The sequence below is a fragment of the Ornithodoros turicata genome, chromosome 1, assembly GCF_037126465.1.
Source record: "Ornithodoros turicata isolate Travis chromosome 1, ASM3712646v1, whole genome shotgun sequence".
NCBI classification, from domain to species: domain Eukaryota; kingdom Metazoa; phylum Arthropoda; class Arachnida; order Ixodida; family Argasidae; genus Ornithodoros; species Ornithodoros turicata.
In genome coordinates this window covers 215,667,244-215,695,232 of record NC_088201.1, presented here as the reverse complement: position 1 = coordinate 215,695,232, position 27,989 = coordinate 215,667,244, and the positions used below count along the sequence as shown (strand labels likewise).

Below are 27,989 nucleotides of genomic sequence, written 5' to 3'. Positions count from 1 at the left end.
TGTGCTCACACGTATGCCATCCGCGTAAACTACGAAGAGTGAAAGCTTCGCCGTTTTGGGGGGAAAGGAAAAAGAATGAAACCCTACGGTTTACCCATATCCCATTTCGATTTCTCCGTGTCGCCACCTTGTTCCCAACGTCACAATTGTGAAAGACAACACAAGAACAGTCTGCGATTGGTTGAAGCACGAAGTGAGATTTTCACGTTGGACTTGACCCAGTTGGGATTGGTGATTTGGTTTAATAACTGGTGTCATTCCGAACTATGTAGCCTGTGACATTCGCTATGCAGGTGTTCATTCTCGAACTCAGATGAACGCGCCTGAAAAATGTTGATTTTGAGTTGACCAAATCTGTGACGACAGCGAGGTCAACACTTAACACATTTAGTTGCCACTTCAAAACGCATTGGCAGGACGGTGAGTACTGGCTATCCGCAACTGATATAGGGGTTCGGTCTCCGCAAACCTGAAAAACAACACGCACGTTGTATGAAGGGAGTTGCCTCAGGACAGAAGCCGCCGATATTTCGAACAGAAACTGTTCTTCTTCTGGGCAGCGTCCTCATCATTGGCATGGTATTTAAAGGGTTAGGTGTGACGTGTTTAAAGGTTCATGCGAATTGTGGGTCAACAGCCCGGAGGGAAGAAAGGTTCCGTACGGGCTTCTACGGCCGGAGTGAATGGCTGCTTTGTTAGAGTGCGGAGGGGATTATGTGGAACGTAGTGATCTCGGCTACAGACCGGTTACAGAAAAATGGAAGGTTCACGAACACGTGGCCGAAACGGCACAACAGGCAAGAATTGGAAAGCATAGCGAAAGATAAGGAGGTTAGTGGTTACGTGGGGAAAATTCTGTGGGGAACCTTTCTCCCCTTGGGGCTGTTGACCCACAATTCCCATGAAACTTTAAACACGTCACACCTAATCCTTTAAATACCATGCCAATGATGAGGACGGTGCCCAGAAGAAGAACAGTCTCTGTTCGAAATATCGGCGGCTTCTGTCCTCATGCAACTCCCTTCCTACATCTCTACCGGTTCGCTGGATTTCTACCCATCTAAACACGCACGTTGTGTTTTCCTCCTTGATCTCACTATGCACGAAGCAACAACTATACCCGATCGATCAACAAAACCGTCATATATGCAGTAACCAGTCACTGCTAATAAAAACCAAGAATGTCATGAGTAGTGATAGATATAGCACTTGTTAACAATGGGCCGCTCAGGTTACATGCGACACGCACAGGCACGATAAGATATATCAGAAAACAATGGAAATCATGTATCGATAGTGTGAACAATGGGTTCCCAGGTTTCAATAACATGCGCCGCCAGGATAAGGTAACGGTTAACTCAGGTAAACAATGGGAACTCACGTGTCGATAGTGTTTGATGGGCACGTGGATGCACGTTTAATGACATGTAATAACACGCAATGACATGTAATAACGCACAATGACATGTAATAACACGCAAATTACATGTAATAACACACAAATGACATTTAATAACATGCAATAACATCTGATGACATTTAATAGTATTTTTCCGATCGGGTTGACGTCAGTCCGTCACCTAGTTTGGTTGCCGCGTCAGAGCGCCAGGTAGTTTCGGTTCCCACCAAGCGCCCTCTAGTTTTCAAGCTTTGGCCGTCTGTAGTTTCGGTTTCGGTTTTAAATGAATGGACGCCAAGCTTGGTTGCTCCACGTGTAGTTCTGGTTTCAGTTTCGAATTCCTAGGTGTTGCCAGATGCCCTCTGGTTTCAAGCTATTGACCGACTGTAATTTCGGTTTCAAACCGCAGCACGCTAGTTTCGCTGTGACAACGTCAACGCAGGTTTTTTGAATGGTTGCCAGATGTCCCTCTAGTTTCAAGCTTTTGACCGTCTGTACTTTCGGTTTCGTTTGACAAAAAATAGATGCCGCGTCACAGCGTGATTTTTTCCCCCCATGCTACTTTGATAAGTACACTCAAATAATGATGTATATCAGAGACCAAACAACACTGTATATATTCCTTTTTTATTTCAGCACATTATTTTACTACTCTTTTATTCAACTAACGAAAGATATGTTACAAATTACCAGAGTCTTGCTTGACTTCATCCTTGTACAGAAGCAATCTGCAAAAAACAAAGGGAAAACGAAACATCCTGTGAATGCTCTTCTCAATCAGGACAAAGTCTAGGATGACTCAAATCTCGATCAGGTGCCATGCAACAACAACAAGCAGCATTATCAAAGAATCGGTTAACGTTTTCCACTTTTCCGATATGTCTCTGATACTGTGTCATGCATTTGCATTGGAGTACGACGTTTGGAAGTAAATAACCCAGTGACAACAATCACTATAAAATAGAGGTGTTCTATACACACGCATTTCCAAACTTGTGTTGCGCATTGCGACAACAGCATACAACGAATCGAGAAGCATTGCATGACTACGTATTGCGGTTACCAGCTGTGATGGTTTTGAAATAAAAATAACAAAAAATAAAACGGCATAAAGACAAGAGGTATACTCACATCCTTTCAAAGTTGCGTCGTCGATGAAGGTCTGATCGGTCTCAGTCGTCGACAGCTAGCTTATAAGACCCTTAATTTTGTTTTATTTCAAGGGAAGGAAGGATCACGTGAATGCATCGTGGACAGCTTCTCCTTTCGCAGGAGCAGCATGTGAAATGCGATACCTCTTGCCGACGCGCTCTTTTTTCTTCTTCTTTTGGTATGATAACACAACCGCGAAACACCCGTCTGGCTTTTTCCAAACGCTCTTTGGGAACACCAGCCACACACACACACAAAATCGTTATCGCCCTCGCAAGATGCATTTTCGACCGGTGGTATACGCTGTCTGCCACGTACGAGCTTCCAGCAGTGAGTGTGCCACGTAAGAGCCAAGTGATGTGAGTATTTCAAACCATTCTTGTGTTACAGTGTATCTTATAGCTAAATGAAATGCGGGCATGTATTTGTTTTAAATTCTTTTTATTGTTTCGCTCAGATGAGACAGCAGAGACATGGTAGCCGATTTCGAAAGAGTGATACCGTAACCGCTGTGCTTTCCATTCCCAATGAGTCTTGCAATATTGTACACATTGCCGGGACATCGTTCTATTACTTGCCTGGGTTCGAAGCTTATTTCACATAGCTTCGAGCACTCGAAGTTATAATAATTGTGAGCGACATTTGCTTCTTTCATGCAATGCCATAGTTGACGCGTATCATTTTGCAACAGATTTACTCCGTATCTCGTCGGATGACCATTGCTGAGCCAAAGGCGTACGGCAGTTACTGCAGCTGGACATCGGTGGACGTAGATGTTATGGTCAATCTGAGTCACGGTAGTGCATTTTCCCTGTTTCAGTGTTGGTTTTGTAAATTCTGTTGTAGCTACGAAAACGAACAGGGAAACAGCACTCAGAAAGGACAAGGTGTAGCAGAACATCTCCGGGCATCTATTTACCATGACGACCTACAGTAAAATGAGACAACTCGTCATGGATTTCAATATTTATTGGTAAGCGTCTTTGGGTGACAACCTATTTTGCAACAGGTCAATTGTCATGTCGTTTATGTACACAGCCAGGTAATGGTAGCCAGTCTTCATTGCGTAGTACATGATACATAGACTTTCGGCCACCAGTTGCATTACGTCGACGTCACGATCACCGTAATAGCTGAATATGGAGCTCATCTGTTTTCCCCATTCGGAGACCAGGTCGAACGGGTGGTCGGATAGGTGTTCACACTTCCTGTGCACCCTGGCATACATTGTTTTTGAAGACTCCCACACAGTCTTTTTTGCGGGAAGGTTCAGAGGCAGGGACTGGAACAGGAAAATGTCTCTGGTTATCTTAAATGCTGCGACGAGCACTGTGTCGTCCGGTGACTTCGATGAACCGCATTCTAACACGTCATTCCAGCAGGTATGAGGACGGCGACATTTTCCTTGGATTTGATGATCCTGGGTAACGTCCCGCATGCCGCACACATCATCACCCGATTGGGACCAGGAATCGCCAGCGTTGGCTGGCTGTTCGACATCGGACCAGTGATCGCCAGTCATTTCGTCGTCGGTGGTGGGAGGTAGTTCTCCGGAACCCAAGTCCGTCTACGACTTCCAGAAGGTTGCAACAGGTACTGCACCTTTCCGTTCCGAACGCGTCTTTTTATAATGCGGTGGCCCTTTCCAGGCTGCACACGTGTTAATTTGCTTTCATAAAATTGACCTTCAATAGGTTCTTCCTGCTGGTCACGTAAGAGATAGGTATTCGGGTAACCAATCTTGACTGCTCTCACCACAAAAATTTCACGCGTAAACGAACCAAGATAACTTTTGACTAACTGGTGTCTAGACTTTGCTATTCTGACAAGGTCGCCAACGCGAAAACGTGGCTCCTCTGGGGGTTTGCTCGGAGTAGGATAGAGCTTTTGTCTAAATAAATGTTCATTTTCTTTGTTGACATCCACAGGTCGTGCCGACAGAGTTCTATGAACACGATGATTATATGCTTTGACCAGAGGCTGTAAAATTTTCAAGTACGATTTATGTCCCTGATATTCAAAAGCACGATAAAGTGGCGTCATAAGACTTCGAATAGATCGTTCTGCAATACTTGCTTTCGTATTTGAATTAGAGTGGAAGAGAGATATCCCTTTTGATTTTAAAAATGCTCCGACTGACTTATTGGTGAACTCTGTACCTCTGTCTGAATGAATCAGTCTCGGAGTCCCAATACGTCTAAAAGCGAGTCTCAGTCCACGTATAATTTCCGCTGCTCGTTTATTCTGCACAGGCACTACAGCAAGCATACGAGAAAATGCGTCGATACAAAACAAAAGATAGCGAAAACCCTTGTTGTATCTCGACAGTTTCTGAAGGTCTTTCAAATCTATTTGGAATATATCCTTCACACCCAAAACGATGGTCTTCCGGAACTGACGTGGTCGCTTAAGTTCTCTGAAGAGAGAGTACACATCACTGGTTTCCAGGAACTTGGCAACCTTCGCCGGCTTTTCACCGATCGCTCGTGCGAGTCGTTGAACACCACCTAGAGCACCAGGATGGTATACGTCCACGTAAGCAGCCATTAGCACAATTTTCTTCCACGAACACGAAGTCCGTCGAATGACAAGTAGGCATTTATAACGGCTGCCACGTCACCTTTGTACCAAGAGGGCGATCGATTGTGCAGTTCGTATTTTATAAGCTCGATGACGGAACTACTTGGAACAACGCGAGAATGACAGATAATCCTTCCCTCTTCATCTATCGCAAATACGGTCTTTAGCATCTGCAGAATGGCGAGGGCCTTCTTCCTGTGTCGTGCGGGAAAATGCGCCAGAATGTTTTCGTCCCGAAGGTAACCACAGTGTTCCTGTTGCGTTTCCAACGTGCTCAATACTGGTTCAATTCTCGAAGACTCTTAGCTGCTCTTGTGATAACCGGAGAAATGCGTCGACGAGGTGTCTCAGGTGTGAACGTAGGACTACTGGCTGATGGCTCTGCAGTCTCCTTTTCAAGTCGAGATGGATGTACGATAAGTGTCGGTATATTTAGCTTGACCAATAGTGGTAGGATCCTCTCGAGATACGCGGGTCGCCACACATTTCGCGCTCTTGTGACCAAATAACAAACAAGGTCTACAACGTTGGTATTTGGTATTTGTTCACCATTGACAATGAGCTCAAACGTTTTACTATTCCAGCCGAGCACGGGTTTTAGTAAACGCAGTAATTGACTTGCTCTCATCATGTAGCCGCTGCTCATAAAATTAACGATGGCATCTTCCTCCTCGTCCGCTTGAATCTGTGTCTGCTCTCTTGTCGATGCCACATGATTTGTCTCCTCACCTGCTGCACTAGGCTGTCTTAATGTGTTCGCGGGAGGATGCAATAGCTTGTGCAAGTACTGGATGATCTCCTTGGCCTTGATATCATCAGGCTCCTGTTTATTCAATATCGACGGAATAGTGCTTTCCCGATAGGGAACAAGCTTGTATTTCTGCATTATTTAAATGCCGATTGCTTTTGCGATGCTTTTGCCCGCTAAACTTGAAACGAGACCTAACAAGGGGGGGGCAACAAAAATTGCAAAAACCCGCCGGACTGATGAAGAATCCGTTTAACTTTCTTCACATCTGCACGGTCTTGCCTGGAAGCCAGTGTCCTAATGGGTGTTGCAAAAGGCCGCAATTGCTTTTTTAACTTTCGGCGGTACGTCGATGTTTCCTTTGCAGAGGTTCATACAAATCTCCCTGATTGTTCGTAGCTGTTCCCTGCTGGCATGTTGAATCAGGTTGTAACGATCTTCCCCTGTCTTTGCTTCAGCGATCATACGAAGGAAACGAATGTGTTTGTTAAGCCTTTTCATGACCTGTATACGATCTGTCTGTGATCATCCGGGAAAATGTTGGTCCACACCTTATAGTGATCGTTGCTCTGTTGAGACAAGTCGATAACTAAGTATGAGTATGGTTTCTGACAGGCATCTTTATATATCGTGGGCAACAAATCATTTCGCCCGAAAATCTGCCTGGACAGCATACGCAGCTGGTCTGTAGTGCGTGGTGAACGAAATAAAACGAGAGCCGTGCTATTGAATTGTATTGTGCGATACAAAGGGTCGTTGACGAACAGGTATTGCGAGATGAACACAGCCGTGATTGACAGGTGGTGACACCCAGCGATATAAAATTTGCAGATTTCTTTGAGTATTTGCCGGTCGGCTAAACAGTCGTCAAATATAAATAATGAGTGGCTATAATTCTCCGGATCTGCAGGGATGTCTTGACTGAAATTTACTTCAGGAAGAGTATCGAATACCGGCTGCTTATAAAGATAGATATACCATATTTGCTTGAACGGTTTGTCAAAGAGGACAGCTCTGTGTTTAATTAGTCGTGCCACGAAGGTGGATTTCCCACTTTGACTAGCCCCTGAAATTGACACCGAGGCAGGCGTCACGAACCTAAAAGGTGCTATCACTGTCATTTCGTGCAAGGGAATGAAGTCTGGTCAAGATACGTTTCGTTAGATAAACAAGTCCGTGCTTGCAAACTGCAGGGAAAAAAAGCAAACTGCAAAGGTAGGTTCGACTACAGAGTTGACGATGTAAAAAAAAAGAAGGCTCCTCAAGGTTGCCATGCTGGCAACTTCTTATATAAGAACTGTCTGACGCCCAGCCCCTTCACTCTCGAACCTCCTTCTGAGGAGGTATGGTGTTCAGAATAATGAAATATTTTGCAGTGATCTAACATGTGCTCCTTTTGTTTTCAGCCGGTCCAACGTGTCCGAAGGATCATCGTCGTCATCATTGCATCAGTGTACAAGTAAGCATCATGTCTTCGTCGATCTTGCATAAACTTGACAAGTTAAAGAAATGTGGAGAGTTTCAAAAAATGGCGACAATTCCTAAAAACATCAAGTATGATGTGGTTGATGTTAACAAAATTGAAACGAGGTATGGCGAGGCGGTCTACGTAGAAATTATGAAGGATCACGATCACGTAAAGGTGTTCCTTCCAGCTCGGTTTCATAAACTAAGCACTCAAGACATCGAAGACATGAGGAACACGAGCGGACTCTGGATGGAGAAGAAAGAGCGAGTTGGAAAAGACGGGAAACATCTTCTTTCACCAGACATCGTGTTCGGTCAATCCGAGTAAAAAAATAAAAATAAATGGTGACATGCCACCTTTGTCCTCCGGCCGATCGGCAGCACTACACAACAGCGCTGGGACTTCAAGTTCATCTGGCTAACGTTCATAACCTTGCAACACCCTGTATCCCATTTTGTGAGACACTCTGTACGCTCCGCAACTATACCAACCGCTATGAGCTTCATCTACATGACAGAGACGACGACGGGCAGGATGTCAGCACATTCTTTCATGAAAACGGACGCTACCTTGCCGGTGTACTTCGACATTTCGGATTTCCGTTACGCTTTTGTGTTTTGCTGAAGGCGGAACTCGGTCGACATACGCCTGAGGATGAGATCATATTTGTCACTCAATTTATTCCTTCGAGTGTGCATACGCTGTGGTCGGAACGAGACGTAGAACGTGCTGTCATTGAAGTAGGCACTGAAGTCACCAACAATTTAGAAAAGCTTGAAATGCAAGGGTCGGGATTTTTCTTATTTCGAATTCACGCCTGCATTCTTCATGTCGGTCGTCTCGCACCACAGCTCATTGGTTGTACCGACTTTGAATTGCCAAACGAATTGAAAAAAAAGTGTCGGTGTCTTCTGAGTGTCGACCTTCACGAGGATAGTGAACAGAACATGTGTTTCGCATTTTGCGTACTTGCCGGTCTACATCCTGCAAATGGTTCTTACAGACGCAGAGCTTCATCCTACAGGTCATACCTGTCTCAATATGTATTTCCAGAGACGTTTCCTGTAGTGTTCCCGAAAGATGTAGAAATGTTTGAGAAGCAGAACGATGTGAGCATTAACGTGTACGGTTATGACAAAGATGAAAAATATGTTTACCCAATTAAGGTTGTCGACGACCAGTGCAAGAAGCATGTCGACCTACTGCTGATTGACTTCCATTTTGTACTAATTACTAATTTCAATGCTTTGTTCACACCACCTGGTTATTTTCACTGCAAACGGTGTACGATGGGTTTCACCACCCCGGGTGTACTCGCCGATCATCTACTAATGTGTAAACAACAAAAAGTGTCCAAGACTATTTTTCCAAAGAAGGGTGAGACACTGTCGTTTGCCGGAGAGCATTTGATGTCGGAAGTTCCCTTCTACTGTGTATACGACTTTGAGAGTGTACTATCACCGTGTTCGGGAGGCGGGAATGTCTACGAGGAACACATCCCTTCATCCTTCTGTCTCCTCGTCATACGCTCGTGCGATTCGTATGTCTTGAAGAAACATATTTACCGTGGTGCAGACTGCGTTTCCGTTTTCATGGAACTATTGCATAATTTGCATGATGAGCTGTAGGCGATGTTGCACGAGACTGTGCCCTTGCAAATGACTCCAGGAGACGAACTCGAACATTCTGAAGCCACTCACTGTAACATCTGTAAAGAACCATTCACTAAGAAGCAGAAAGTGCGAGACCATGATCACGTAAGTGGAGAATTTCGCCAATCATTGTGTCAGGGATGTAATCTGAAACTGCGGATACCACGGAAAGTGCCCATCATTGCACATAATGCCAATTATGACCTCGGATTCATAGTAGCTCATCTGCACCTGCTTCGGAAGACAGACATCAGAGTGATAGCCTCCAGTTGTCAAAAGTTTAAGGCTATAGACATTGGTGTGTTCCGCTTCATAGACTCGTTAAGCTTCCTCAATGCTAGTCTCGACACATTGACGAAAAATCTATGTGACAAAGGTGAATCTAAGTTCAGGTGTCTGCGTCAGTTTTTCGCAGAGGAGGACTACTTCAGGTTGGTTGTACGTAAAGGGGTTTTCTGTTATAACTACGTTACCTCTTGAACGTTACGAGGAGCCCTGTTTGCCATCACGTGACCAGTTCTTTAACCAACTGAACGGATCAGAAGTGAGCGAGGAAGATTACCGCCATGCGCAAAATGTGTTTGAAAAATTTCAACTGAAGAGCCTGGGCGAGTACTCGGATTTGTACCTTCTGACGGACGCATTGCTTCTGGCAGACGTGTTTCAAAACTTCCGAATATGGGCGTTGGAGACGCACAAAATTGAACCACTTCATTTCGTGTCACTCCCGGGACTAAGCATGTCTTGCGCACTAAAAATGAGCCGGATTAATCTGGATTTAATCCACGATCCCGATGCCTATCTGTTAATTGAACTGGGCCTGCGTGGTGGTATGACCCAGTGTTGAACGCGAATGGCCACTGCAAATGTCCCAGGGACAGATCAGTACGATCCCGAAAAGCCAAAGACCATAATTCATTACATGGACATAAATGGACTCTATGGCACAGTGATGCGTGAACCACTCCCATTCTGAGACTTTGAATGACTGTCACCCGAAGAGGTTGCAGGTTTAGATGTAACCCTTGTTGCAGATTATGCAGACGTTGGTTATTTTTTAGAGGTAGACCTGGCCTACGTACAAGAGCTCCACGAACGACATAAAGATTTACCGCTCGCGCCCGAAAAAATGAGCGTCCCGTATGAGTTGCTTTCGGATTATCAGAAAGACCTGATGAAAAAATTTAACCTCCCACAGCATGATATAGAACCGAAATTACTCCTTACATTGCTTGACAAGAAGAAGTATTTTCTTCATTATCGCAGTCTAAAGTTTTACCTACAGTTGGGTCTTCGGCTCGAGAAAATTCACCGGGTGCTCAGGTTCAAACAAAAACCATTCCTGCGATCCTATGTTGACTTCCATCATGAACTACACAAGCAGGCAACCAATACCTTCGAACGTAACCTGTACAAGTGTTTAATTAACTCCGTATATGGGAAAACATGTATGAATGTACGAAAGTTCGTCGACTGTCGCTTAGCAACTTCCGAGGAGCAAGTGTTGAGATTCTTGCGTAAACCGAACCTCAAACAATTCAGGGCTCTAAGCTCTAACGTAGTCTTGTTTCAGTTCGCTCAATCGATAGTCCGTATGCGACAGCCTCTGTACCTGGGGTTCACTATTCTCGAGCTGTCTAAAGTCATGATGTATGACTTTTATTATAACAACTTGCTTCGGGTAGCCCCGGACACAAGGCTCTTGTATATGGACACAGATTCTTGTATCGTGATGCTGAGCGATGAGAAGGCCCTTGCGGAGCTCGCCGATACCCACCTTGATACATCTGGTCATTTTTGTGATGACTCGATGTATTCTACGAAAAACAAGCTGGTGCTAGGAAAATTTAAGAACGAAATGCCCCACGACCACATCCTAGGGTTCTGTTGCCTGAAACCAAAGCTCTATGCACTAGACCTCCATAGTAAAAGACGATACAATTGTGCTAAGGGGGTGAAACAATGTGAAGCCCAGAAGTTGCATTATTCAATGTACATAGACTCTCTTAAGCTTGGTGAAGTCTACAAAGTTTGTCAGAACCTCATTGTGTGCAAGGAAAATATAAATAAAAGTGTATGTGTTACGAAAGTAGCTTTAAATCCCCTAGACACAAAGCGTTTCATTTGTGAGGATGGTATCCACACGTTACCCTTTGGGTACGCATTCAATGGAAAGATGTAGACAGTTTTTATGCATATGTTGCCCTACCTGGCTGTTGTTGTTGTAATGCTGTTTTTATATATATATATATATATATAAGATTGTGCCTGTAACGACATGGAAATAAATACAATTTTATTGTGTCAAAGTACACTGCAACATGACATGTTGTCTGCCTTTCTTGGGAATTGCTTCCGTACAAGGACGGGTACCAGCTTGTCGTTCAGTGTGAAGTTCGTTGACGAAAATCTCTGAGTGCACTCTCGGAGCGAGAATCCACAAGCGAGCATGCTGCCTACATACAGGCAGTAGAGGCCACATGTAGCTGATCCATAGCCCTGAAGTCTTTTCTTGTTATAGTAAAATGACCTGGTAGGATGAATGAATTGGTAGAATTCTTTGTAGACGGGCTGAATGCCGTAACTATCAAAATACGTAACCACATTGTCACCGGAAACATAAGTCATGGTCCAGTGTTCACCGTTACTGCTCCTTGGAGCTGTGTTAATCACATAAATCCCGGGTATGGCTTCCTGTCTTGCGATTTCATTGCATGCAAAGGTTCCCCGAAACAGTTCTCTGGTGCAGTAGTGTCTACTGAATGCTGCATAGAACTGCCACTCCTCCATGTTTATTTTTCAGACAAATTTCACTCGTCTGTCTTTGTTGATTTCTAGCACACGTGGTGTTTCGGATACAAACAACACCGCAACTGCTTCTGTTAGATTGGCAGCAAACGTTAGGGTCAGACGAACGTTGGCTTGAACAACAGGACAAAGAGCATTCACTTCTGCATCTGGAGTCAGATGGTAATAAAGCATAAATGTCTCTTTTGCATACGCAGCTGGAGCTATTCATATATCCTTGCGTTTTAGTTTGTGAAGCAGGTGTATATAGGCTTTGGAATAGATGTCTCGTTGGAAGTCGAACTCATCCGTGTACTGTTGTCCACCAACGTCCAGTAGTGCTCGTTTTAGTTTGAAGTTCTCAAGCTTGAATGGGTTTCGTGGTCTACTACCTTGGTAGGCATCGCTCCTGACCATCAATACTGTTAACTTGGAGGGAACTCGCTCGCTGTACAAGTCGTCAAATATCACCTGAGATTGGTTAGGGGCGATGGTTCTGTACTTAATTTCCAGTCCTCGGAGAAGGTATACTGCAGGTGTTGTTTGAAGTCTTCGTTCTATACCAACAAGTATACTAGGCGATAATTGAACACGTCGGAGATAGAGCACGATACGTGAAAATTCCACAGTGTGCTTTTCTGTTGCACCATCAGCTTGCAAGAGACGAAAATCATCCGACGCTTGACGTAGCACAACTCGTATGTCGGTTCCGTTAAGAATGAGCTTCTGTTGTTGACATATGTCGCTGAAGATTGGGCTGTACATGTCACACAGTGCCGATCCTTTGGTTCGCTTGTAACGAGCGAAAACTCCTTTTGAATCAGATGTGGGAGCATATACCTCACTCGTGCCTAAAGGGTCTGGCTCGTATAACATTGCTGAAAGGGTGTGTGTCTGAGTTACATTGTTGGCATTCGTAATGATGTCCAAGTAGGAACGGTAGCCATAATGTTCGAAACTCGAAACCAAGGTTGAATTCAGGTAGATATGTACGTGTTGAAATAATGATGAACCAAACGCTTGGACAGGTATGACTGCATCAGGTGTTGTTGAAGTGCTTGTTGTAGTTACCGCTGGATCTCCATTCTTTCGAATGATCTTGCACTGAATATGCAAAAAGCTGGATTGAAGATCAAAGAAGCCCCCACCGAGTCCCGGAACATTGTACTCGATCACTCCGCTTGATGTCGGAGCAGATACTGGGAAAAACTCGACGTATTCAGACTTCTCCAAAGCAAAGTTTGTAGGTGGAAGAGAGAAGAGTTCCAGCTGGTTTGTAGTACACAGACAGGAATCTTTATGCACTACTGCAATAGACTTTTTTTTTTCTGTCGAGTAAAGAAGTCAGATTTCCTCCGCTTCTCCGCAGGTCGAGCTTTTTTAACGGCCTTGCGTTTTCTTCCTTTCCCTGTGAGTCTCTGAAGTAACTCGTCACGAGTTTTATGCACTGTGCGGTCTACTCCTTTCTTGACGGCTTCTCGAAATGATGCTCCTTGCTGGACTTCCTCGGCTATATGTCTTCCAGTATCAAGGAGCTTTCTTCCAACGTATGGCGCTACGTTCTTGGTCAGTATGGGCAAGAAACCCTTCAATACGTCACCAAATATGGCTCCTCCAATCTGATAAAGCTCGGGAGCAGTATAGTGTGGTAGATGCTCTCGCTTTCCTGCACCAAAATGTGCTATGCATCATGGTGGGTTTGTTATATACATTTACGTAGGTGGATCGTCAACCCGACACGTCCAGAGCCAGAAATGAATGGAATGAAATCACCTATCTCGTTTGCCAACTCGATTTGAATGGTTGTCAATTCCTTCGCAGATACATATTTATAGTACAGGTTTGTGAATAAATAAGACATCACATCATTCCCACCCTGGACTCTGAACGGTATCGATCGAAGAAGTGGTGCTGTCACGTCACCCACAAATTCGTTCTCGATGAGATCGCAGTATATGAAAATATAGTTTTGAGCAGGGAATAGACAAACGTCTCGTTCGGCGACTGCATAACTTGAGAAAGTTGTCCTCTTTCCGAAGCCCAACATCAAAGCCAAATAAGGATGAAAGGTCACATAGCCATCGTTCATGCGTTCCAGGTGACAAATTCCGTTGTATGGGTTACATACGAGGAGACGAGCATCTTGCGACAAATGAAGTTTTGTTCGATAGGCATGGTTAATGGAATTAACGAGGTCCTTCCCCGATTCGTAGTAGCCTTCTGGAACTTCATACTTTACCGTTCGTGAACGATAGGTAACTATGTTAATCGTTTCTTCCGTATCCACCTGGTATTTGAGTAGCTTCACGGGTGACCCTCTGTCCAACTCTCCACAGCCGATTATCTTTTCAGCCATGCCAAGCTTCGCGGCAAGAGTTGCGCTAACTTCCAAACCATAGTTCAGAGGAAGTTGTATCTCATAATGACCGCTACCACGTATAATTCTTGTCTTATACTGCAAATGCTTTGCTAAAAATTGTCTCAAGGAAAAGAGAATGTTTTCATTAGCGTTGAACTTGACCTTCTCTGTTGCTTCAATCGTAGAACCAAGGAATGTCGTTTCCGATATACTATTGACTGTGTCAGTTACATTTTTAATCGCAAAAGGGATGTTGATTTCTGTTAAAGCGGCCTCCCACCTACCCTCCAACGTCTGTGGATGGGCTAGCTTTACTCGGAACTTGCTCATTGTGTTGTCGGGAAACACATCCAAAGATGCATTTGAGAGCAGGTTCACATAGAACTGGTCAACCATGTTTTTTTTTCTTTTTCTGATGAAATTTCTACGCGTTCGCTTAATTTATATCGCCAGAAAATGCGTTGACGTTGTCACAGCGAAACTAGCGTGCTGGGGTTTGAAACCGAAATTACAGTCGGTCAATAGCTTGAAACCAGAGGGCATCTGGCAACACCTAGGAATTCGAAACTGAAACCAGAACTACACGTGGAGCAACCAAGCTTGGCGTCCATTCATTTAAAACCGAAACCGAAACTACAGACGGCCAAAGCTTGAAAACTAGAGGGCGCTTGGTGGGAACCGAAACTACCTGGCGCTCTGACGCGGCAACCAAACTAGGTGACTGACTGACGTCAACCCGATCGGAAAAATACTATTAAATGTCATCAGATGTTATTGCCTGTTATTAAATGTCATTTGTGTGTTATTACATGTCATTTGCGTGTTATTACATGTCATTGTGCGTTATTACATGTCATTGCGTGTTATTAAATGTCATTAAACGTGCATCCAGGTGCCCATCAAACACTATCGACACGTGAGTTTCCATTGTTTACCTGAGTTAACCGTTACCTTATCCTGGCGGCGCATGTTATTGAAAGCTGGGAACCCATTGTTCACACTATCGATACATGATTTCCATTGTTTTCTGATATATCTTATCGTGCGTATGCGTGTCGCATGTAACCTGAGCGGCCCATTGTTAACAAGTGCTATATCTATCACTACTGTCATGTGTATTGAAAGTACGGGAACCTGGTACGGTGATGCACAAAGCACGACACACCAGCCCGCCGAGAGGAGCCGAGCAGACGACGCAAGGGCCGGAAGAGGACGCCCCAGTCGTCACGACTGTTCGAAATGCGGCTTTCAATCCGGGGCAAAAGAGACAAGTTGAAAAATACATTACAAATTCTCGGAGTCGAATATAAACGGAATATTTTGTATACTGCATCCGAAACAGATATGGAATTGCCTGATGAGGCCTATTTATGTAACATCTGGAGTCGAGACTGTCCCTTTAACACTTAGGTCCCACTATCGTCCTTCTCCTCCTAGTCTCCAATGACTTCGCTAAGGGCGGCACCACCCGGTATTTAGAAGAACCGTATATTGAAATGAAGTATGGCCATTGGGAAGAGTCACAAAAAGACGCTTGGCCTGTCAATCACAGTTGCGCGCCTCTGATTGGTTTGCTTTTTACCAAGTGGGTCGCTATGACACCTTAATGACACCTAAAATGGCGACGAAAAAAAATTTTTTTCGTGATTTATCGAGATTTCGTGGCAAAAAAAATATTCAGACTACTCTTACATTACGCTGGAAATGTACATCGTCATATACATTTCTCGGAATTAGGCTTCAACTCATGATCCTGTATCGAAATTTAATCGTCTTATCTGTCGCCGGTGTTAGGCCTAGCGAACACTGCGACCGCGGCGATCACAGCGAAATCATAACAAAAAGGTGTTTCTGCAGGCAGCGGTAGAACAACGGAAGCATTCGACAATTCCCGACGTGCCTTAAGCTCTCTAGGTGGCATTCGTCAGATTTGCACAAAAAAAAATCACTAGTTTTGCTGATTGCGAGAGATATCCATTTCAATCTCATCCAATCCACTTCCACCCAAAATGGCGCTGCACGTGTTGGACAGGGAGAGAACTAGTGAGGATAGGTTGATTGATGGCGCTAAATATTTCAAGACTCCATTAGTCAGAAAGCTCAAAAGGTGGGTGGAGCTTCAGGTACAGGCATGACTCATTAATGGCCAGACTCCTTTTAATATACGGCTGTGGTGTCTCCAAAAATCATTGCATCAAAAATAGCCACTCGCATTTACAAAGCCGGATCCATGTCAAGAGCTGTTCGATGAGACAAATCCCTCTCTGAAGTGGTTTTCGATGACAGTGGAAGGCGAAGAACCAGTACTTTACACTTAATCACCGTCACCCATATAAAAACGTTCAGCAATCTCACACGTGAAAACAATACATACATACATAGGTGAAAAATATGTGATCAATCGTATACTATAGTCACGTACTACAACACAAGTGACTTTGCCAAACATCAACAACTTTATTCCAAGATGATGACTGAGGAGTTTCATCGTCAGGAGCGATTGACTGGGTCTGACTTTCATTGGCAGCAATTTCATCTCGCCAATGTCAACATATATACGTCGTTGATCGGTCGTTCTTCCGTCACGTGCTCATTTAATCCGTATTTCCACATGCTTAGTGAAGCACTATGCGTGGGTGTTGCACAGTTGTTGGTAAGAACGCTATCATGAGCTAAAAAACAGCAAAACGTATCCCGATTATTCTTTTCGCCAGCATCAGCATCAATTGAAGTAGTTGAGGAGAATCGGCATGCAGTGTCCAGGATACGACCCCAATGCATATACTGTTGATTTTTGTTGTTGGGGGCCACAGTTTCTTTCTGTTCTCGTTCCCGGATGCTTGGTGTTTATACATAACTTCATATATGGACCACAAGAGCAGGACGTATAAATGTCAGATAGGTACAACTTTTCGAGCAGCATAAATGTTTATCTATCGGTATAACTGTTCTACTATGCGCTGTGCCTGCACAAGTAGAGACATCTCTCCGTTAACAGTTCTACCCGAGGAGGAGGCTTATTTGTGCTTACAACGCCGGTGTACCCGAAGCGAAACAAAACACTCAAAGGTGTTCCTTTTACTAGAAGCACCGGGTACGGAGAGTTCTCCGCATGTTAAGGAGTAAATGGTGCACATTGAACGTCCTCGATTAAAGGAATGCACCCGTACAGTGCAGCACTGAGCTGCCTCGAACCCGCAACCGGCCGAGCACCTGAGTGCAATCCCAAGAAGCATCTCGATTCCTGGAGGCACATCTGAAGGCGGCGAGCAGTCAAGTGTAGCGGGAAGCAGGAGGAGACAGTCATCGTCAGCGTGGTATTGGATTGGCGCCGCTCGCCAGGTGCCGATACGTGTCGCGCAGCCTACGAGCCACAACGAGCACATATCTCTAAGTGGCGCACGCTACTATCCAGCAGATCCACCAGTGCGGTATAGTTTCATATTCGATAATGCCTCCGCAGAGCGTACAGCCAGTATAGAGCGCCACGCACACCGGTGGTTTCGGGGCAATTCCGGTGCGAGTTTATCGAAGACGCTATTAGAATTTCGACTCGCGCGCCGACCGTTAGGTCCTGCACACATAGAGGTGTTCGCAATCACTTCCACAAAGGATACCTAAAATCAGCAAAACGCCGATTCAGAAATGTGAAAACTGATGAAAGATTCACTGAAGAAAGAAGTCACTGAAAAGATTAGCCAGCTGTATAGGATGAACGGTCCAGGGCTCTACGTTATCCTATATGCGTTTCAGGCTTAGAACATCAATTGTCTCATGTGAAAACTGTTGAGCATTATTTCGCCAAAACGTCGTTCAAGCCTGCACTACAGGTGCACTGTCTCTATTACAAGGGTCAATCAGGTCCCATAACAGAATAAAAATTTTCTAGGGAGTGCGCTGCACTCAACATCTAAGTCCTCAACTGGAGTTCAGATACTTTGTCGGTCACCAAGCCACATTGTCACATCAAGTTTTGCATTTCTGCTTGTTGCGTCGCATATGAAATGCATTCGGAGGGTGCAGCAACGTGTTACTACGGTTTCTGATCGCTACAGGAGACCTAACGTGAAGAGAAAAAGCAAAACTGAAGAACTACATGAAGAACCACTACAACTATTGTTGAAAATCGAACACTACAATAATCCCCTAAATGTATGCTTCTCAAATGTAAATTTTATTATGCTATGCTAATACCAAATGATATTTACTCATTCCACCATTAATGAAACGCGATATACTGGAATACGCGTGCCCCGCCTCTGCTTCGACGGTTATGGCGCGAATTTTCTCACGTTCTCGGGGGCACGATGCTGGCGCAGTTGGTCTCAATGTGCATCAAAGTGTATTTTGTACTTAGCGCTTTAGCCAAATTACGTCTTTACTGGCCGCATCCGCCTGTCTATGAGGGTTTATAGCCGAGGCACGAAATGTTATCTTACGTCAACAACGTTTCGAACTGCGGGAAAATCGCCTCCACAAAGGGTAACCAAACCTGTAGCTATATGCGCCGCAGGTGTGGGAACTTCGGGACCTCAGATCCCCCCCCCCCCACACACACACACCTTCGCCAGGCCTCCTTCGATAAGCTGACAGCCAAGATGAAGGTTATGAAGGGTATACGAGAAATCGCAATTTTCATGCGAATAAACATACAAAAAGAAAAGTCCTCTTGGCACGCGGGGCTTATGCATTGGCAATACGAGAAGATGAATTTCGAGAACGGGGGTTCCACATCCAGGAATAGAGAGATCCTCCTATATTCATCACTTGACAGGGAAAGAAAGACAGCACGTGAAGAGAAAAAATAATAAGAATGCAAGAATGAAAAGAAAACCGGGAAGGCACGTACAGAGATAGAAGAACGGTCGGAACGGAAAAAAATTAGATGGCTTTCAGAGTTCCTTTAACAGCGCAGTGATCCGGCATTACCGGTAACGTTACAACACCGTGTCAGCGAGTAATGATAATTAATTATACTTTCGAGACTCAAGAGTGCACATAACGTGTAATGTATAATGCCATTAAATTCTTGACGGCAATATATCTCTGTTAGCAACTTGAAGAATGTAATGACCATGTGATGCATACCGTACAAAAGTATAATGATTTGGCAATGCATTATAAAGCATAATAAGTGACGTAAATAAGTACTTTTTGAAGATTATGAGTAAAAGTAACACATCTCTCTAAGACATTAATCCAGTAGCACTATGACCTGTATAGTCAGTATACACTGGATTACAGAATCTCCAGTGTCACAACCACTTCTTCCAGTGAAATTCCAGTGCGGCCAGTAACCAGTGTAGGCTGGTTTCCATGTACCCAGTGGAACTCCAGTAGGTTGAGTATCCAGTGTTCACTGGTTTCCGGTGTACCCAGTGAAACTCCAGTAGAGCCAGTAACAAGTCTACCATGTTTCCAGCGTATCCAGTCAAACTCCAATACTGCCAATAACCAGTGTAACCCAGTTTCCAATGTCGCCATGAAACTCCAGTACTGCCAGTAACCAGTGTACGATGAAAAAAATGGCTAAGAAGCAAGCGAGCTGTTGAAGATGGTGCATAGTGTACACTAGTTTGCAGCATCCCCGCGAAAATCCGGTATATCCCGTGACCAGTATCAAGTGGTTTTCACTATTGCCAGTCTTCTCTCGAGACTTTTCCAGTCTTACCAGTCGCATTTCCACTCTGATCAGTAACATGTCCAGTTTAAATCTTAGTTTTTTTTAAACAGGGTGCTGCGTATATATGTTTCGTGTGGTATGGCGTCTCAAGATACCGTCACTCTGTCGGCATCAGTTTGCAATGGACTTTTACTCTATCGTTAGGTCGCACGTTCGAACAGTACGTAGCGCAGTTATTTCAAACGTTACAAGTTGGAAATTGCCAAGCATATTTCTTCACATCTCTCCGCTTCATGATAGTTTCAATTTGTAGGTGCTTGTGATATTTTGAACTGAAAGTAATGAAAGCAGCGGTGGCATATTTATGGCATTCTCTACGGTGGCATATTTCACATCAGAAACCAGTTAGAACTAAGCAATAGAGCGTTGCTTTGGAGGAACTTAAGCTCTCTCATGGAACCACGTGAACCTCAACATGACTGTGCTTCCATCCCTGTCGACGGCCGGGAAATTAGTGGCACAGAACTTGCCTCCGCATTTAACCATCACTCTCTTAAGTCACTTGGCACCAGTGACTACAGTCAGCCTGTCTTCCATGCTGAGTCCCCTGCTGACTCATTGTTTCTTGGTCGGACTGATGTACATGAAATACTTGCCACAATTAATTCCTTGAACAGTAGCATCGCCCTGGATGCTCTTGGTCTATGTGTAAAGAGCATGAAACATGTAGCCCACACTATTGCTCCATTGCTGTTTTGGCCATAATATATCTTCAAGAAACGCCAACAAGAGTGCGCATTTTCTCGATTCCTGCGCACGACTCCCTCAAGACAAATATGGATGTTTTGTAAAACTGAACGAAATTCGCGACAGATTATTTGGAGGAGACTTTCTAGGGCAAGAACTCGAATATTCAAACATGCGCCGGAAATAGAAATAGAAATAGTTTAAAACGTCTTAGATCGCTCTTGGTCTATGTAAAAAGAGCATGAAACATGCTGCCCACACTATTGATCCCCTTCTTTTACACATCATAAATCGTTGCACCCAATGGGGTAGATTTCCAGCTAAAATGAAAATTGCCAAAGTGCTACCCATTTTCAAGAAAGGTGATCCGAACAAGCTCACTAACTCTCGGCCGATCTCCATTCTCCCACAGTTTTCCAAGGTCACTGAGAAAATAATCTACAAAGGCTAATCCTTTACCTTGACCACAACAATATTCGTTCACCTAAACAGTATGGATTTAGGCAACACATAGAACTTGCACTCCTCGTGCAGATAGAACTCATCTTGCACAATTTTGAAGCAAAGAACGTCACTCTGGGGGTCTACGTTTATTTCACCAAAGCGTTTGACACGATTAATCATAATACTTTTCTAGCCAAATTAAACCACTATGGGTTCCGCGGTTCCACCCTTCTTCTCTTTCAGTCCTACTTAGCTCATCGCTACCAGTTTGTCTCTATTAATAACGTTTTCGCTTCGGGGCCTTTCTGCATTACAACGGGGGTTCCTCAGGGCAGCATTCTCGGACCTCTTTTGTTCCTCATCTACATAAATGACATCACTGCTCTTCACCCAAACATTGTTCTTAATGCGGACGATTTGATTTGTCACTCCTAGTTACTGGAAATACATATCACGAAGCGCTTCATGAGGCAAGCTCACTTCTTGGAAACATTGCTGTCTGGGCTCACCATAACCAGTTGTCCATAAATGCTGAGAAAACTGTCGCCACCTTGTTTGTTCCACGCGGGCAATGTCACCTCAACTATGGATTTGTACGTGGGAGGGTCAAAAATACGATTCGCTGAATGCATAAAAATTATTGGCGTCATCTTCGACAATAACCTGCTTTGACATCAACACGTCTGTGAAATAGCTTCCGCAATTAGCAAGGTTCTGGGCGCATTAAGAGAGCTAAAATACATATTGCCCAGCTTGTAAAAGCTTGTGCTTTACCAGACACTAATCCACTCACGTTTACGTTATTGCGCTCTTGTCTGGGGATCTGGCACCAAAAATACCCTCCATCGTCTATTCTTACTACCCTTCAGGTTCATCGAGGGTATTCCTTATGATGCCACGACTCAAACACCATTTTGCAAGCACGGCATTCTCCCCGTTTTTCAGCACTACCCCTCTCGTCTAGCCTTATCATAGCCATCTTGCCTTATCATAGCCTTATCATAGCCATCATAGCCATAGCCATCTCGCGAACGTTCGACTCAACACTAAACATTATTCCTTTCGCAACACGGACAGATTCATTGAGCCTTTCTCTCGAACGAATTATGGAACCCAAAGGCTGCACTTCTTCTGAACACTTTGCACCGATATGGTGTTGACATACACACAATATCCTTTCGTGATTTAAAAAGAACATTTAAAGAAAACGAGTGAACGTTTTTATGAGAAATCCTAGTTAAATCGTGCACAATCTGTTATTAGTTTATGTTTATCGACTTACGTGCTCTCTATTCCTTTGAGGACATCACCCTTCTAGTGATACTGTGTTCTTTGCTATTGTTATAGTGTGCATGCCTAGATATATCAATGCTTAAATACGTAGTGTATATATTTTTATTTTTTTTAAATATTGCTGACCCCTCAGTGGCAGCCTCAGCAAAGAGACACTAGGCCGAACAATAAACACAACAAGCATAACCGGCAGGATTGTTAACATTCGGCGGTAAGAATACGTATGACAACATGGTAGTCTCTTGTACTCGTTGATATTATGTTAAGATGTTCGCAAATGTGTTCAGTATACGGTATACATGTTCAAAGCAACATATGTTCGATGATGCATAGGCTTTTGCATATTAATGTACACGGTTGCTGCTACTGTGGAGGAGTGGAGGCACTCATCAAGCCCTTCGGCGCTTAGCCCCGACTCTTCCCATCTACTGATGGAATAAAACGTTTATGTATGTATGAGCAGTCTGACAGCTTGGCCCCAAAGGAAATCAGTTACCTATTCACATGTGACTGCGCTGTTCTCCAACGTTCCATTTTTTTTTCTTTTTTTTTAATGAACGTTAATCTGGTTGTTGAGTGAACTAGTATCCCTTTTTTTGTAGCTTTTAATAACTAATAGCTTCAGTTATAGTTGTCAGAACGCTTGATCTGAGTATGCTTTCGTCACATCCAAATACGGCCTCACGTATGTGTAAATGACCTGATGTCTCTACAACAATGAAGAGCAGGGCATAAACCAGGAGACGAAGACATTGCTTCGACCTGCCAGTGATTAGGCGGCTTCCGCGCCATCTATACTCCGAAGGAAGCTGCGGTAAAAGTCATGCATGTGTTCCCACTGCCTGTAGAGTGTATTTTTCACGTCCATTTATGGCTGTGTTTGAGCTGCTATCCCGCTAGCTGGAATGACCTATGTTATTGATTATCTTTCAGGGATGACCGTTCCGAAGAGGCGTAGCAACCATCCATGGCATTATTATATGTTATTATGACCACTACCAGTTATCTTTTTCTACATGTTTCACTAATAAATTTAAGATTTTAATAACGAGCACATAAACGGTCATGCCCCTCATTATCTTACTGAATATTCTCTATTACATATTTGTACTATTGTATTTGCACACAACTAGGTTTGGGGATACAGCAGATGTGGAGCAAGTAGCATAGTAGGAAGAGGTAGCAATAGACAACGTAGAATAAAGAGCAATTCAGAACATTTGATGAACATTCTATCAACCTAGAAAAAACAGCTGTCAGCGTAGAAAAAACGTTATACAATTATAGTTGATTCTACGTGTTTTTGACCGAATATTTTCTACGTAGAATCTACGTTGCACGCTATCGCAGATTCTAATGGTATCGTAGATTTGCAATGTTATTTCAACGTCGATTCTACATTTTGACTCTGTACAAACTGACTGAATACGGACATGCTTTGCACAACAAAGGGATATTGTAAGACTACCCACATAATATATGACCTGTTGTTACAGTTCACCGGCTTATGCTAGAATTGGTCTCTTTGTGACTACGACTACAGTGTACTCTCTAGTGGGATACAACAGCAGCAATTTAATTTTATGATGAATGAGGAGTTTCATCGCCGGAGGTGATACTCTACTTCATTGCTGGTGGTGATGTGGGGCTTCCAATAATGAGGCACCTAACAATAAGGATCGACGTCCGATTGTGTCCAGAAAGGTCAAAAGAGCTTGGTGCGCAAAGAGTTGGGGTGCTGGATTCGGCCAGGGATAGTATGAGACTACCTGCACGATTTATGACATGTTATGACTTGTTTATATTTGAGCTTCAAATTAACTGTTTATAAATACGATCAGTACTTCTTGCACTCCAATGGGATAATATAAGACTGCCTGATTTATTACCTGTTATGAGATTCCTGATTATGGAAAATTGGACTTGGACAAATGGACAAACAAATGAACTTTTTGTAATTACCTCTATCTCCATACATCACGATGGGATAGTACAAGGCTACTTTCAGAATAACGCTTTGTATGTGAGAGTTCAAGATCGGGGGCCCACGTCGTTTTAACATCGAAGACCTGTGACACGAAGAGCGAAGTTAGCAGAAGCGATAAATTATAGGCGAGCATGAAGATGGTTATAAAGAACTCATGACCAGGATGTGATACTGTGACGCGCCTCTCATTGCTGTCCAATTTACATCTGGAAAGAGGCGTGAAAACAAGAGGACTTTTTGCAATGAATGTCATATTTCAACTGTTATGCTTCCAGGCAACTTGCAGCTTGTGTGGTGTTTGTCTCTTTATGTGTTCCAACTTGAGAGCAATTACTTACAGGTAGTTCGCGTTAGCTTCAGGCAGTCCCATAATATCCCACAGTAGTGCACAGAGTAGGCCACAGAGTGCAAAAGTCAACTTGTATCCATAAACAAGGAAACAGCCATAACAGTTCACAAATCAAGTCAGTAGCCACATACCATCCAATAATAGTGCACAGAGAAGCCATAGCCACAAATAGGTCCATTTATGGTTGCAAACGAGGAAATAGTCAACGCAGGTCATAGATCATGCCGGTAGTCCCATCCGATAGTGTTGCATAGAATAGGAATTGCCGCAAAAAGTTCATTTATAGCCGTAAATAAATTGTAATATCAGTCACAACTTATGCAAGCTGTCCCATGCTATCACGTAGTAGTGCAGTGAGCAGTGATAGGCACAAAAGGCCAGTGTATAGGTGTACACGAGAAAATAGTCAAACAACAATAACTTTATTTTGCGATGGAGAGTGGGGAGGTTCGTCGCCAGAGGCAATACTCTACCCCATTGCTGGTGGGAATGTGGGGAATAAAATAAGGAGCCCCTTCACAATAACGATCGAAGTCCGATGATGTCCAGAAATGTCAAAAGAGCCTTGAGCGCAGATCGTTGCTGGGCTGGATTGGGCCAGGGACCAAACAATTTCGATAGGGAGAAGGGGCGAGAGTCCAGCTGACTAAGGGACTCTGAGAGTGCGGTTCGGGAAGGCTGGTAGTGAGGGCAATGAAGAAGAATGTGCTCCAGATCCTCAAGAGCACCACAGTGGCAGCAGGTGGGAGAGTCAACTTGTCTCAAGCGGTAACGCCACTGAGCGGTAAAGGCCACGTCGAGTCGCATTCGGTGGGTTAATGCAGCATCTTGACGAGAGGTGTTTCATGGCATGCGGAAAGCGAGCGCTGGATCAACTCTGTTCAACATAGAGAAGAGATGGTCCATTTTGATTTCGTATAATATTTGGGACAATTATAATAATAATTATAATATTTATTCCACACTCAGGGTGTGGAGTGAGGCCAGAACAGAGAGCTAAAGGCTTGACTAGGCCCTGGATCCCCTACAGCTCAAGTAACGATCCAAGAAATTTGCAGTCATGCGTGTTACATAATATGCATAAATAATACACAATACAAATAACCATACACATACGTGAGACATCACAGCCTACATCAAAAAAGAGAGAAAAAGAACATGCTCAAAGCTGAACTATGAACCCCCCAAAAAAACTTCTTTATATTTCCATATACGAGACAGAAAATGCTAAGGTTTCTAGAATGCAAATCATTTTGTAAGCTGAGTGCCTGATAGGTAATAGACCGAAGTTCATAACCTGTTCGGGAGAAAGGAATGTGCCAGGGATGCCGTGATCTAAGGGAATATGTGCTTGTATTCCTCCCCAAAGAAAAAAAGGTGAGGTGTGGGTTTTCTACTTTGACCATTTTCATGTAAAACTGGAACGAGCGATATTTATATAAGGCAACAAGCTTTAGACTTTCATACTTATTAAAAAATAATCGGCATGGTCTCTTCATGGTTTCACTGGTAGCGGTCTATTCGAACGCTTTGCATCTTACTCTCTGTGGGCACACAATTGTGCAGCTTCATTTCAATGGCAGCGGTTCCTACTTCCTGAATATAATACTGTCATTGATTGAATATGACATTTTATGGCAAAAAATGTCAGGAAGAAACCGGGAGAAAGCAAAAAAATACAGGGTGCTTCACTTAAGAGTAACCCGTAATTATAAAAAAAAACGAACTTCAAAGAAAAATTAGAAACCTTCTGCGTCATACTTGCGAAGGTTTTGGCAGCCCAAACAGGTGGTTTCCATCAGCGTACATCACTAATTTGTCTAATTAGCTTCACTGAACTGAAAAATCCCAAGGAAAAGTAACTTTCCTTGCACTAATTAGAAAGGCCGTGGCCACAACACCCCATTTCAGTAACAGATACGGGATCTTTCACGATCTTTCCACAAAATACACCCAAAAACACGTAAAAACTGCCCGAAAAAAACGTCGCTCGTCAAGGCGCACGTTCGGCCAAATTGCCCCGCCAAGCATGAGGACGAGGAACGGAAGGAATGCATAAAAAAAAAACAGGAGGACAGCCGACTTCTCTGATTATCAGTAACCCATAGTTGCGAACTGATAAGCTTGTGCAGGCATTATACGTGATTGCATCCAGTCCCCTCCCCCCCCCCCCTTTTATCTTCTATTTTCTCGTGCCGTTTCCGTGCGCCGTGGGAGTTCTTCCGGCCGAGACGATAGTCCCGCCGCCGCGAAATCCGTAAGCGCGCTTGCAGAGATGGCAAGTTTTCGAGCGTCGAATTTTTGTGGAAAGATCGTGAAATATCCTGTAATAGTGACTGAAATGGGGTGTTGTGGCCATAGGCCTTCTAATTAGCGCAAAAAGGTTCCCTTTCCTTGGAAATTTTTTTTACTTCAATTAGATTAATTAGACAAATTAATGAGGTACACTGATGGAAACCACCTATTTTCGCGACAAAGACCATCACAAGTACGACCCATAGTGTTTCTAATTTTTAACTCAAGTGCATTTTTTAATAATTGAGGATTACTGTATGTGAACACCCTATATGTGGACGTGAGTGAAAAGCGAATTAAAAGTAAGTTGGAACTTAAGTTACTTTGGCAAAATTACATGAGAAAGGAATGAGTTCCTCTGAAAGTTACCACGGCGTAAAAGCACCGAGTTAAGTTACAAGTTACCGAAAAAAGACACTTAGTTATAGTAACAAGTCACCTCGCCCTCTGCTTATATCCAGCCTGTATCAACCTGGAACACTTATGTTGTAGGCTGAATGCCAAATGATGCACACAGCTTTCCGAAACGGCAGAGTTGAGGAGATTTGAAACAATGCCGAATTTGACAATCTTGGAATGTGAGCTGTGTTGAGGCAAAAGGGGTTTGGCGTCATCTTTTCCGTTTAGCCAACATAGGCCTTTTTCGCAAACAATGGTAAGGTCCAAAAACTTTGGCTTATGGGCCATGGGATGCCCACAAGAAAATTGCAGCTCTGCGGCAAATGATCTGATAATGTTACACGAAAATTGCGGTGTCAAGGAACACTCTAAGAAAAAAAGGGAGTCGCAAGGCGTCAGATGCGCGCCTGACACCCAGTCGCCGTTTCTCTGGCAATGACTCCCCCCTTCCTTCTCGCACTCCTTCGAGCGGAATCTGCTGCGTGCGAGAACGGGAGGAGAGTGAACCCGTGGAGCCGCTAGCAGTGCCCTCAAAACCTGAGACTTCGTGAAAGGGCTGCTCGCATGCAGTAAAACGCATAGGTGAAAATTTTGCTGTGCTAATGTACCATGTACAAAAAATGATTGCGCACCGCTTAGACAACTTAAAAGTAAAACGAGAAAGTGAAAACATACACATACACGCATAATGCGCCTCCCAACTCATA

General features: G+C 43.8%; 1 long non-coding RNA gene across 1 annotated transcript; it reads left to right on the top strand.

Annotated features, from left to right (window-relative positions):
• Nucleotides 1-2,820: 2,820 nt before the first annotated feature.
• Nucleotides 2,821-4,109, top strand: LOC135376478 (uncharacterized). Its single transcript, XR_010417704.1, has 3 exons — nucleotides 2,821-2,910; nucleotides 3,243-3,524; nucleotides 3,934-4,109. It is a non-coding gene; the product is annotated as an uncharacterized LOC135376478 (long non-coding RNA).
• The last annotated feature ends 23,880 nt before the right edge of the window (nucleotides 4,110-27,989 follow it).